Raw genomic sequence first — 12114 nt, 5'->3', positions numbered from 1 at the left:
CTTTAAAACCAACCATGTGGAAGTCACTTTTCTTTTCTTTTTTTTTTTTTAAAGCAGAATAGTCTAGACTAGAATTTACAAAACCCACTTAGCTCGAAAGGCTTTGGAAGTGTTCAACAGCAAGCAAGCTGTCCTTCCAAACCAAAACACGACACAGATGGCACCCAGAAGCAAGCAAACCTTGAGCCTTTCAATGTGCTGAGCGTTGTAAGGCCATCCTTCGCTGAGTCACTGTGCCCTGCAAGCCACACAGTGGGCGTCAGTTGTGTCCGCGCGGATGAAAGAGGCTTTGCCAGGCGAGTGTGTGTCTGTGATTTGGTCCCAGTCTCACTCTTTTCAGCCACAGCAAGTCTTCCTGCTTCTGATGAACTCCACACGTTCCCAAGGTAGGTGCTATTCTGTGACTCTAACTGCTTCTACTGCAAGTCAGTGCAAGAGGCGGCGCCTGCATCTCCCAGAGAGCCTGGCGGTGACCAGCCCGTGTCCCACCCCGTCTCCCTGAGCGAGGAAAAGAAGTCAATGTGCCTTGATTCTACCTCTCAGCTCGGAAGGTGCAGCCTCCCGGCCCCGTTCTGCCTTGCCTGGTCCCACAGCCAGGCAGGAGCCAGGGGAACCTCCCTCAGGCAGGTGTCATGCCAGCGCTCTGCCTGGCAAAGGCGCCTTCCTCTGCCAGGACCCCATGGGAATCTCGCACCCACGGGGGTGAAGTCTCTCTCATTCACGGCTTCTGAGAGGAAGAACGACACTGGGGCGGGGGCTGTGTCTCAGCCACAGCCACCAAGCTCGCCACTTGCAAAAGCACAGGAGCACTTCCTCATCGGTGGGGCCCGTCTGCTCCCAGGAGCATCCAGTGCTGGAGGAGGGCCCTGACCGTTGTACACTCACAGCCCGCAGAGCGCCCATGGCCAGAGCAGCCGACTGCAGCTGCAGCTCGGCCCAGAGGCAGCACGCAGAGCACTGCTTGCACCTAATGAGCAGCCCAGGAAGAGGAAGCCCAGGGCCCAGGGCAGCGACCATGAGCAGCTACCATCCATGGCACCTCTCCGAGAGGCTTGTAGAGGTGAGAGAGGGCCCTCTCCACAGTGCTGGTCCTCTCTCTCAACTGTCCCAGCAGCTCTTCCCAACAAAACTACAAACTTAAATGCTCCTGACCTCTGAATCAGGTCAACATACAATTCTTGTTGTAATTCAGCCCTTTCTGAGAGCACAAGAGCTCTCAACATGTCATCTGGGAGCTGGTTCATTCCTACACTGATACAACTGGACAGTCAGAAAGCCAAGCAGAGCGTTTTCTATCTGCATCCATGCTCGCAGAAGGGTCCGGGTGGCAGTGCATCTGATGACAGCATGCCGGGTGAGGTTTCCTCCCTCTCAGCCGTGCTCTCGTGGGAACAGCCAGTAAGAATACTAGCTGAGCAAGACGAAAACACCCGACGCCCATGGGAGGGGCACACACAGTGCTCGGCCCACACACATGTAGAATACAGGAGATCCAAAACTAGAACGAGCCAGCTTTTTAGGAAGTGACAGGGCCAACCTCCAAGAGAATGCTAAGTGAAACAGCGAGGTGACAGCAGTGCACTCTTGTGCTGCCGGTGAAAAACGCCTGGTGCTGGGGCTGGGCAGAGAAGCAGCTGTGCCAGACCTGGCTTCCAATGCTGGTCCAACTAATAAGACTTAAAGCAAGACCAGCCACCAACCTGAGCCCAGTTCTCCCTCCGGCAGCTGGAAAGCCTGGGCGGAATGTTGGGAAAACCACAGATTGTGTTTGTAGATCCTCAATGGCACACTGACCACCATCCTGGGAGACTGTGCCCACAGGGGTCAGGTCAGGAGAGGGTCCTGTGCACTGTCCGCCAGGCCGCTCTGGGGTTTCTAAGATCCCTTCAGGCAGCGCAGTGCCTAGCGTGGCGCCAAAATCTGCCAGTCTGCTACTGGGCTGCTATAGGATCCTGAGAACAGGGGATATCCTAGAATTTCCCTCAACAAGTCACCAAATGCAGGCTTGGAGGATGCAGGAAGGGCTGGTTATGGCCCAGTCCTGAGGCATAGGTAGAAACGGCCAGAGGCAAGGACAGAAATAACAGGTGAGGCACCACAACTGAGGCTCAGCTGAGCGGCCAGGAGCACCAAAGTGGCGACATCAAGCAGGCTCCTTTAGGACATGAGAAAGACTATGGAGAAGAGAACCAAGGCCTTCTCAGAGGGCCTCAAGCCCAGAACCGGTCCCAGAACCTGAGGCTGCCAAGCCTTGATGGGTAAAAGTGACCACACCCACAACCGACGACCAGGATGCCCGTGGTAAGCAGTGAGAGTGTGTTACAGACATGTGACTGACTCACGAGGTCTGGTGGCCCTCACTTTCCTGGGCACTCCACACGGGGTCACCAATGTCTGTTCTGAGCTGGGTGGATGTGAAAGAGTAACAGGAACTGCCAGAGCCTGGGTGGGGGCCACACTGGTTAAGTCATTTGGCGAGTCACAGGGTTAAGTACGGAGGAGCCCTTGTCACCTTCCACGGAACAGGAATCTGTGAGATCCGCAAACTCATCAGGCCCTAAAGGTAATTGAGGGAGGGTATGCCTGTCCTACATGACACAGCAGCCATCAGGCAGGACATGGCCTAATGGGCTGCGTGAGCTCCGTATCACATGCTCCAGGGCAGAAAGCACCAGAGAAGACTGTACACAGGAGGTGAGCAGATAGCTCTGAGCCCACCCACCTATTCCGTCAGCCACGAAGTGGGAGGATGACAGAAGCTTCCTACAGGCTCCTGGGAGGGGGACAAGAGATACACACATGAACAGGACAGAGCGTGGCTGGCACACAGTAAGCGCTCAAGAAAGGGGGTCACCACGGAGCCTGTCATGGGACTACACTTGAGAGGGATCAGGTTCAAGGCCACCTCTTTCCCCCACCTGCTGCCCTGGGCTCTGTGTGGAGCTAGAAGAACAGCAGTGGGCATGGGGACTTTCTCAGTGGGCATTCCTCCAACAGGGGCCACCGTGGAGAAGACCAAGGACATCGTCACATGGAACAGGAAGGTAAGTCTGTGCACTGTATCAAACATCATGTAAGGATGAACACTCATACCCCAGGACCTAGCAGTTCCACTCTGGGGTAGGGACCAACAGAAACGTGAGCATGCATGTGCTGAGAATGGTCAGAGCAGCCATATTCAGAACAGCCCCATCTGAAAACCACCCACGTGGCCACCAACAGTATAATGGATGACTAAATCATGGTCTAGCCATTCAACGTCGAATGAACACACTACTGCTACACACAACATCAAAGATAAATCTCAAAACAGGTTGAGTGAAAAAGCCAGATACAAAAGAATACATTCTGTGCTGGACTGGAAGCTCAAAAGCAGGCAAGACTTGTCCACGGTGACGGAAGTCAGGGAAGTTGGGGGTGCAAAGACACTAGGAGAGGGAACAAGAACGGCTTCTGGGGAGAAGCTCTATTCCATGACCTGGGTAGGGGTTTCTGGGGTATGTTCACTTCATAAACGTTCACTGAGATGTAATACTTACAACCTGTGTACTTTTCTGGATATATGCTACACTTTAATGAAAAATTGGTCTTAGAGGCCATCCCATCCTAGAAACAGATGCCAGCGCTACTGGGTTTGAAGAGGAGGGAGAGGTGTTGGCGAGCCAGCCTCTCACCCCCCACTCGGCAGCAGAGACCCTCTCAAGGTCTGAGAACTGCCGCACCAGGAGCCCAGGCTACCTCTGAGATACCCAGTGTGCGCTACGCTTCACAGCTCACAGAGAAAGGTGTCCACACGCTCCTATCCTGGGCAGAGGCCAGTCTGGGGAAAACAAGGGCGCTCTGCAGGTTCCACGGAAGGAGCACTGAGCAGGTCAGAGTCCCCAGGAAGGAGCAAGCTCTAAAGTTACTGGAGAGAGGCAGGCAGGCAGGCAGCAACCACTGCCTGGGCACCACTAGCCAGCATCCTGGGTGGGTGGGCGGGCAGGCCTCTGTCTCCTACCACACAGTGGTTCTCTCCTGAGACCACAGACTTCCAAAGTAGGTGTTATGCCACTTCCACAATGAGGAAGCCAGGGTGCCCATTACACACCTGGCCACAGTTTCATTACTAACCTAACCTGCTAATCCTGTGCAGTTAGCCCATACCTGCCTCCACACAACAGGCCATCAGCAAGTCGTATTGGTGACAAGGGCAGAAACAGCTGGCTCAAGGGAGAACAGTGGAACAATTCGGATAAGGAAAATTCTGCATGCCTACACCAGGAATGAAGATAGCAAAGAAAGACTAGAAATTAAAGTGGGGGAGGCAGATAACATTCAAAACTCAACTTAATCTGCCATATTAAGAGACCAAAAATGAAAAGCCTTATGATCATTTCAATAGATGTAGAAAAAACATTTGACAAAATTAAACATCCATTCCTGATGAAAACTCTCAGTTGGCTAGGAGTAGAAGAGAACTTCCTCAGCTTGATAATACCCACAGCTAACATCATACTTGATGGTGAAGGGCTGAATGTTTTCCCCCAGGAACAGGTACAAAACAAGGACATGTGCTCACTACTTCTATTCAGTCTTGTCAGGAGATTCCAGCTAGTGCAATAAGGCAAGGAAAAGAGAAAAAGAAAGAGAGGGAGGGAGGTAGGAAGAAAAACCATCCAGATTGGAAAGGGGGAAGTAAAGCTGTCTTTATTCACAAATAACAGAACAGTCTATATGGAAAATCTTACAGAATCTACAAAATAAGAATAAGTGAGTTTAGCAAGGTGGCAGGATATAAGTTCAATATAAAATTCCACTGTATTTCTATATGCAAGCAACAAATATTCAGAAACTGAAAATTTAAAAACCAATTCCATTTACAATAGCAATTAAAACTATGAAGAAAATAGATAGCTAGTGGGAAGTAGCCGGCATAGCACAGGGAGATCAGCTCAGTGCTTTTTGTCTACCTAGAGGGGTGGAACAGGGAGGGTGGGAGGGAGACGCAAGAGGGAGGAGAAATGGGAATATATGTATATGTATAGCTGATTCACTTTGTTATACAGCAGAAACTAACACACCATTGTAAAGCAATTATACTCCAATAAAGATGTTAAAAAAAAAAAAACTATGAAGAACTTACAGATAAATCTGACAAAAGATGTAAGACCTCAACACTGAAAAGTACAAAACATGGCTGAGAGACACTATGATAGGCCTCAATTAATGGAAAGATATACCAAGTTAATAGCATGGAAGAGTCAATATTGTTAAGATGTCAGTTCTTCCTCAAACTGATCTATAGATTCAATGCAATCCCAATCGGAATTCCAGCAGGGTCTTTGGGAGAGATTGACAAGTTGATTCTAAAATTTATATGGAAACGCAAAGGTCCTAGAATAGCTAACAAACTTTGAAAAAAAGAAAATCAGAAGCCCACATTATCTGATTTTTAAGACATTATATAGTCAAGACAGTGTGGTATTGGAGCAAAAACAAACAAACACAGATCAATGGAACAGAGTAGAGTCCATTTAACAGATCCACACATACATGGGCAGCTGATTCCTAACAACAGTGGTAAGGCAATTCAGAAATGAACGAATAATCTTTCAACAAATAGTGCTGGAATAACTGGACAGCCATAGGCAAAAAACAACAACACTGAAACAAAACATCAAACCCTTGACCTCTATCTCACAAGACATACAAAAATTAACACAAAATGGATCATAAACCTAAATATAAGAGTTAAAACTACATAATGTACAGAAGAAAACATAGGAGGAAAATCTTAGTGACCTTGGGTTTAAAAGGCAAAGACTTTAGTAATATGAAACAAAAAGTACAAACTATAGAGAAAACAAACTGGATTTCATCAAAATTGAAAACCTTTGCTCTTCAAAAGATGACACTGTTATGAAAATGAAAAGGTAAGCCACCACTGGGAGAAAATATACACGAATCATGTATCTAAGAAAGGACTTGTCTCTAGAATATATAAAAATCTCTTTCAATTCAATAATTAGGCAAAGAACCCAAGGGGGAAAAAAATGGGGAAATGATTTGAACAGATTTTCAAATCTATCACCAAAGAAGAGCTATGCATGGCAAACAAATACTTGAAGAGATGCTCAGCGCTATTAGCCATCAGGGAAATTCAAATTTAAAACACCATGAGATACCACTACATACCTATTAAAATAGCTAAAATTAAAAAGATTAACCATACGGAGTGCTCATCAAAATGTGGGACAACTGAAACTCATACACTGCTGGTGGGGTGGGAGTATTAAATGGTATAATCACCTTGGAAGACATTTTGACAGGTTATTAAGCAACCCAAAAGTCCATCAACACAAGAATGGATAAACAAATTGTAGTACATCCATAAAATGAAATGTTAGCAACAGAAAAGAATGAACTATTCATATATATACAACATGTATGAATCTCAAAATAAATATTAATGAAAGAAGAGCCCAGACACCACCCCGCCAAAAAAGTACATGCCACATGATTTCACAAAATTCTAGAAAAGGCAAATTAATCTACAGCGACAGTAAATCAGCAGTTGCCTGGGGATGGGGGTGGGCTGAAGGGAAGATTACTATGGGACAAGAAAAAACTTTTGGAAATATCTTTATTACCATGACTGTGATGATGGCTTCTCAGGTGTATTCACAGATCAAAATATATCTAATTGTACACTTTAAGTGTGCACAGTTTATTGTATGTCAATTATACCTCAATAGAGTTGTAAAGCAACTATGGAGGCAGATGACAGATGCGACAGGTCCTAGAAAACGGAGGAGGGGTGGGAGGCAAAGAGAAGGAACGCTTCTTTGTTGGAGGTTAGGCATCAGATGCCCCTCTTGGGCTCAGCCCTCCCTGGGGTGGAAGGTCAGACAGAAAGTTCCTTCCCCCCTCATGAAGATGAAATGAAGAAGCCTGTTATGCCTGGGCCTCCCAGGGGTATCATAAGGACTGCATGACAAAGGCACGTGTGTATAACGCACTCCTAATAGCAGCAGGCATCAATCCATATATATATTTTTTTCCTGGATATTCTGCTTGCCCCTGCAACACCTGTGCATCAACAGACTGCACATCCCAACTGTGGGCTTGGAAAAGGTGACTCCTGGCATTCCTTCAGAAAACGCACTGTGGCTGGAGCTGGGTGACAGTGTCTTATAGGTTGCGAAATGAAAGGCTCACTAGCCGCCGAGGACTGAACTTCAGGACATGTGCCCTCCTCAGCCTGCCTGTGGGGTTTTGTCATACTTCAACTGGAGACCCAGGAGAGGGAGCCAACTTCCCATGCTCACATGGGAAAGGCCAGTGGCCACAAACATCTACAGGAAGTCTTAGGCAAACAGCAGTCTGTTTTCCCCTCAAACAGTTGGTGTGAGCGATAACCTGTCTCCATCCTCTTGACATGAAAACAGCCTCAAAGCATCTGACAGCTTCTTTTCCCCCCTCACTCTTCATGGTTTTCTGCAATGTATTAAGCTTCTGTGACTGAAAGTGTCTGAAATCGACTTCCCTCAAGACAGCTGAGCTAGACCCTTACTACTCTCAAGTGTGAGTGAGTGAATGAATGAATGAATGAATGAAGGACGGATAGATAAATGAAGCCCCATCTTACTGTCCTTGGTTGCTGGGCACCATGTTTACTCCAATATTATAAACATCCCAGGGGTCTCCCTCTGCAGCAAGTCAGGATGTGCAGTCACCAAGTAAGTATCTCGAGAGCAAACAGGCCCTGTCCCGTTTCCAGCTGTCACCTGTACTGGCCACCCCACAAGGGTCATGGGAACAGGGAGGTGACTCTCAGTGCTCCTCACACAACGCCCATGGAAGACAAGGCCAAGGGTACCATGGCTGGGTGGCCGGCAGAGGGAAAGCTGAGGCAAGGGCAGGAGAAGGCTGTGACCAGGGTGGCACAGGCTCTGATACTGCTCCAGGCAAACACGTTTGCTCAGCAGGGCCCAATGGCTTCGGAGAGAGTCTCCCATTTTCAACACAGTGGTCCTAGACGTCACCACAACCACAAATACTTTCTCCAAATTACCTTCTTGGCCACCCTGAAATGATTCCGATGGGTTACATAAAGCAGGAGGAGGGAAAGCCAGGTGAGATTTTTGTGGAGGCAACATTAAAACAATGGGGGAAACCAAACATCACAATCCAACATGGTAATTCAGTGACAGCGTGATCCACAGGCGGCGGCACTGCTTGGCATGGCGGATGAGTGGAAGGTTGCTGGTAGAAGGTGAGGGAGGACCACCACGGCTCCCGAGGTCACTTGCTACCAAAAGCCAAATCAGCCGCTTCCTCCCAACCTTCCCTGCTGGGGACCTGGGAAAGCCTGACACCCAACAGCAGCCCCTGCTGGGCTGGCGTGGACCCCCTTCGGCACTGCCTGCCTCACCCCAAACCACCTGCATCCCACAGGGCAAGGGGTGGCAAAATTGATCCTGAGGACAAGAGCCTGCCCCATGGCTAAATGTCGCAGGATAGCCCTGCAGCGAGACACGAGGTCCCGGTCATCAAACGTCCAAGGCAAGGCGGGATCCCAGCTGGGTTCCAGGAGAAGCACCACAGCAGCTTTCCCTTGCTTTAACCATACCAGGCAGAGAACACTGAGGAGCACTGGGAACACAGAGGATTTCCCTTTTTACTGTATTTCCTTCGGTGTTATCATTTTCTAACATTACTTTCTCACTATTTTAAACCTATTTTTTGAAACTTTTTTAAAGGTCTGTTTTTGCCCCTTTTCATAATCACCATACAGGTGGATACCTAACACAACTGACCATGGCACCTAGGTGAGGAAACAGAGCACAAGTTTTTACTAAAACCTACATTAACATTAAAAAGGAAATTAAAAAGGAGCTCTACCTCATCCCTACCTGCCACTGCACCAAAACTGCTCTGCCCAGGCAACTTTTCACCAAAGCCAAGGACCTGTCAGCCCTGCCTCGTCTCATCTCTCGGACCCCGAGCAGATCCTGACATCCCTCCACACGCTCATCTTCCTCCTCTTGGAGCTCTTCAAGGCACAACCCGAGACCCTTTCCTTCTCTCACTCCACTTCTCCGCTGCCTGAGCAGTCCCACCCCCAGGCAGCTCCACATCTGCATCTGGGGCCCAGGTGCCACCTCTGGACCCACCTGGCGGCACTTCTGCATCTCAAAGGCACTGAGGGTGTCTAGGTAGCACTGGCTGACTCCACCCCTCCCCACCCTCGGAGGTGGGGCAGGACCCTCGGAGCAGGCAAGCCCCCTTTTCTCTCACCTCCAAATAAACACACTTACACTAGCCCAGTTAGGCACATCTTCTTTGGACCCTGATTTCAACCCCAAAATGGTGGACCTGAGCCCACCTCCTGGCCAACTTGTGACGGGCACTTTGTCTGAGTGTGCCCACATCCGGTCCCGTAACTTTTTATGCATACTGACCATGTCTGACCTAACACAGTGCTGACCGGGCTCACCGATGGGGACCTGAGGCTTGATGGTGCCCAAGCTCTTCACCCTAAATATCTCGAGTTCTCCTCCACCCACTTTGGTCTTCCTTTTCTCTGAGAGTATCTTCTGGGCCACTACCTTTGTCACTCTTGAACCACAACAGCCCCAGGAGGCAGATAACAACATCATGGCTCAGGTCTGACCCCAGAGGCCAAGCTCTGCAGCACTGTCTCCCCTGAGCCCCTGAAGCCCCCCGAGCCCCCACCAGCCTAAGCCATGGCCACGTTTCTCTGGCTGACTTTCCTGCTCTTGTCAAGAGCCTGCAACAATTACGTAGTTGAAATTGCATCACACATACTGTTTTTTTTTCATTGAACACTTCTTCCTGTTGTTACATAATCTTCATAATGATCTTGTTTAACAGCTAAACGTCCCATTAATGCATCATTTCCTTGACCTTCTCCAACTGCTGGGCATCCCATTTCCTTCCGGGTTCCCCTACTGCAACCAATCTTGCAATGATCATCTTCACACGTACGACTTCCTTCTCTCATTTTTCCCTCAGAAATAAATTCTCAGGTGTTAAACTCTGTCCTAAGGGTCCAAATACTTTTATGGCAACTGGTTCTGCCTCAGCTATTTTTCACTCCCACCTTACACCACGCAATGACCCCATCACGAAGGGGAGGAAGAAAGCAGGGCTGAATCTGATGTACCCTGCACAGGGTCCCCGAGAGGCGGGCCCACCTGTCTGGCAAACTGCACTCAAGATGCCGGGGCTGTTATCCTGCCCTTGTCCTCTATCCCTTGAATCCACCAGCAGGGAAGGGAGAGAGAACCCAGTGCACACAACCCTCCAGGACCGGCACTGAGGCTGCTCTGCTCACAACTGCTGACCGCCTCCTTGCACAGAGATGGGAGAGAACTGGGCCCCCTGCCTGCTGGCTCTAACTCAGAGGCTGTTGGGAAGACAGGCAAGGATTAACGCGACTGTCACTCTACCTGGGGAGGGCTCTAACAGCCCTGCAGGGACACAGTGGCACAGGGTTGGGGGTAGGGGGTGTGGATAGAAGCAAATATGGCATTAGCCTTGCTGAAACCTAGAGCAATTTTTACAGCCCAGTGGTGAGGTTATCAAGTGACTCTGAGATCTGCAAGAACACAGCCAGAAGACAGAGCTGCCGTTTCCAAGGAGAAGGGCACCCTGCACACACTGAGAGGGAATGGCTGTCTCCAACATCAGGAAAACCTTGGATGCAGGAGCCAAAACCATTCAGACTGCACACTGAAACTGCTGCAGCCAACAAAGAAAAGACACCAGAGTTCATTCACCAGCTATGTATTTACCAGGAAAATAAAAATGTATGTGCTGAGGAGGAACTCAGGGAGCAGAGGGAGCTGGAGGGACTTACATTCAGGGTGGGGAAGGCAGGCAACAGACAAGCAAACAGGACAAGGTGACTGTACTGAAAGCTATGAAGAAAATAACCAATGTGACATGCTAGAGGAAGGCTTCCTCTGGAGCCTGGGCCAGGAGGGGTGGTCGCCTCAGCTTGGAGCCCCAGAGAGAACCTGGGGCAGCAAAGGGTCTGGAGCAGACTTCTGGCCCCACCCCACCTTCAGAACAGCTGGCTCATCGTGCACCCGTAAGGGGCTCCAAGCATGGCCTCCATGACACTCGAGCCAAGAGAACCATCCCAGCAGCCAGCTGAAAAGGCACTGATGCCATCTTGGACAAGGAGCCTGTGGCCTGCAGCCCAGATCCAAGCAGGACAGGGGTAGGGACTCTACCCAGGAGTGTGCTGGAGCCAGCTAACACCAGCCCATGACAGCCTGTGGTGAAGCTTTCAGGAATCTTGGGAGCCAGATGTTAAACACAGCCATTGTTAAAAATGCAATGATAAGGTTGGGACTGACCACCTGAAGGCTGCTGTGGGCAGCTAGTTATCTCCTGCCTGGCAGCATTCTAAATTTTCTAGAAAAGTCACATAACTGGGTTTTTATAGAAAACCTCCATTTGTACTTCTGTGGCTAATTACAGTTTTAAAAATACTGTACTAAGAAACGACACAAATCCTTGAGCTCTACCCAGCTCACAAATCACCTCTATTTATACCTCAGTGTCAGGTACATGGTAGACACTAACAGCATTAAAACTGCGCAAGCAGGCCCGTGTGCCAGGTGCTGTTCTAGACATGTGAAGTGTATTAACTCATTTAATCTTCAAAACAACCTCGGGAGATAGGTATTATTACTTCCCTCATTTTCTGTATAAGGGCAGTGACACTCCAAGATCAGTTAGGTAACTTGCCCAAGGCCGCACAGATAATAAGGCACGGAGCCAGGATCAGGTCCAGGCAGTCTGGCTCCAGAGTTGGTGCTTGTAAGCTTTATGTTTAGTTCCTGAAAAACAAAGGCACCAACATGCATAAGCAGACATAGTGCCCAAGGAGCAGGAATGACTTATATTTCATTTGACGAAGATTCTGGTTGAAATAAATATCACTTGAGATGTTCCTCTGAGCAGCAAGGATGGACACTACCTCTGCCTTACTTCTACTGCCATATTCCTGAGGTCTGGGGTGACCACTGTCCTAGTTAACTCGGCGTCCTATCCATTTTAGCATGTGTCCTGGATTTTTCATCTTTTAAACAAAGT

General features: G+C 49.0%; 1 protein-coding gene across 3 annotated transcripts in view; it reads right to left on the bottom strand.

Moving 5' to 3' along the window:
• The window catches only part of MED26 (mediator complex subunit 26), a 39954-nt gene that overhangs the window by 8364 nt on the left and 19476 nt on the right, over positions 1-12114 (bottom strand). The window contains exon 1 of one of the 3 annotated variants that reach the window (XM_082383040.1): positions 181-633. The exons of the other annotated variants lie outside the window; for them this stretch is intronic. The gene's annotated coding sequence lies outside the window, so the exon portion shown is untranslated. Of the gene's footprint in view, positions 1-180; positions 634-12114 lie in introns of those variants that run through there. 3 annotated transcript variants of the gene reach the window in all.

The sequence above is a fragment of the Balaenoptera borealis genome (assembly GCF_965194805.1).
Source record: "Balaenoptera borealis genome assembly, chromosome: 2".
Lineage (NCBI taxonomy): Eukaryota > Metazoa > Chordata > Mammalia > Artiodactyla > Balaenopteridae > Balaenoptera > Balaenoptera borealis.
The sequence above is the reverse complement of the archived record's forward strand: the minus strand, read 5'-3'. Positions and strand labels throughout refer to the sequence as shown.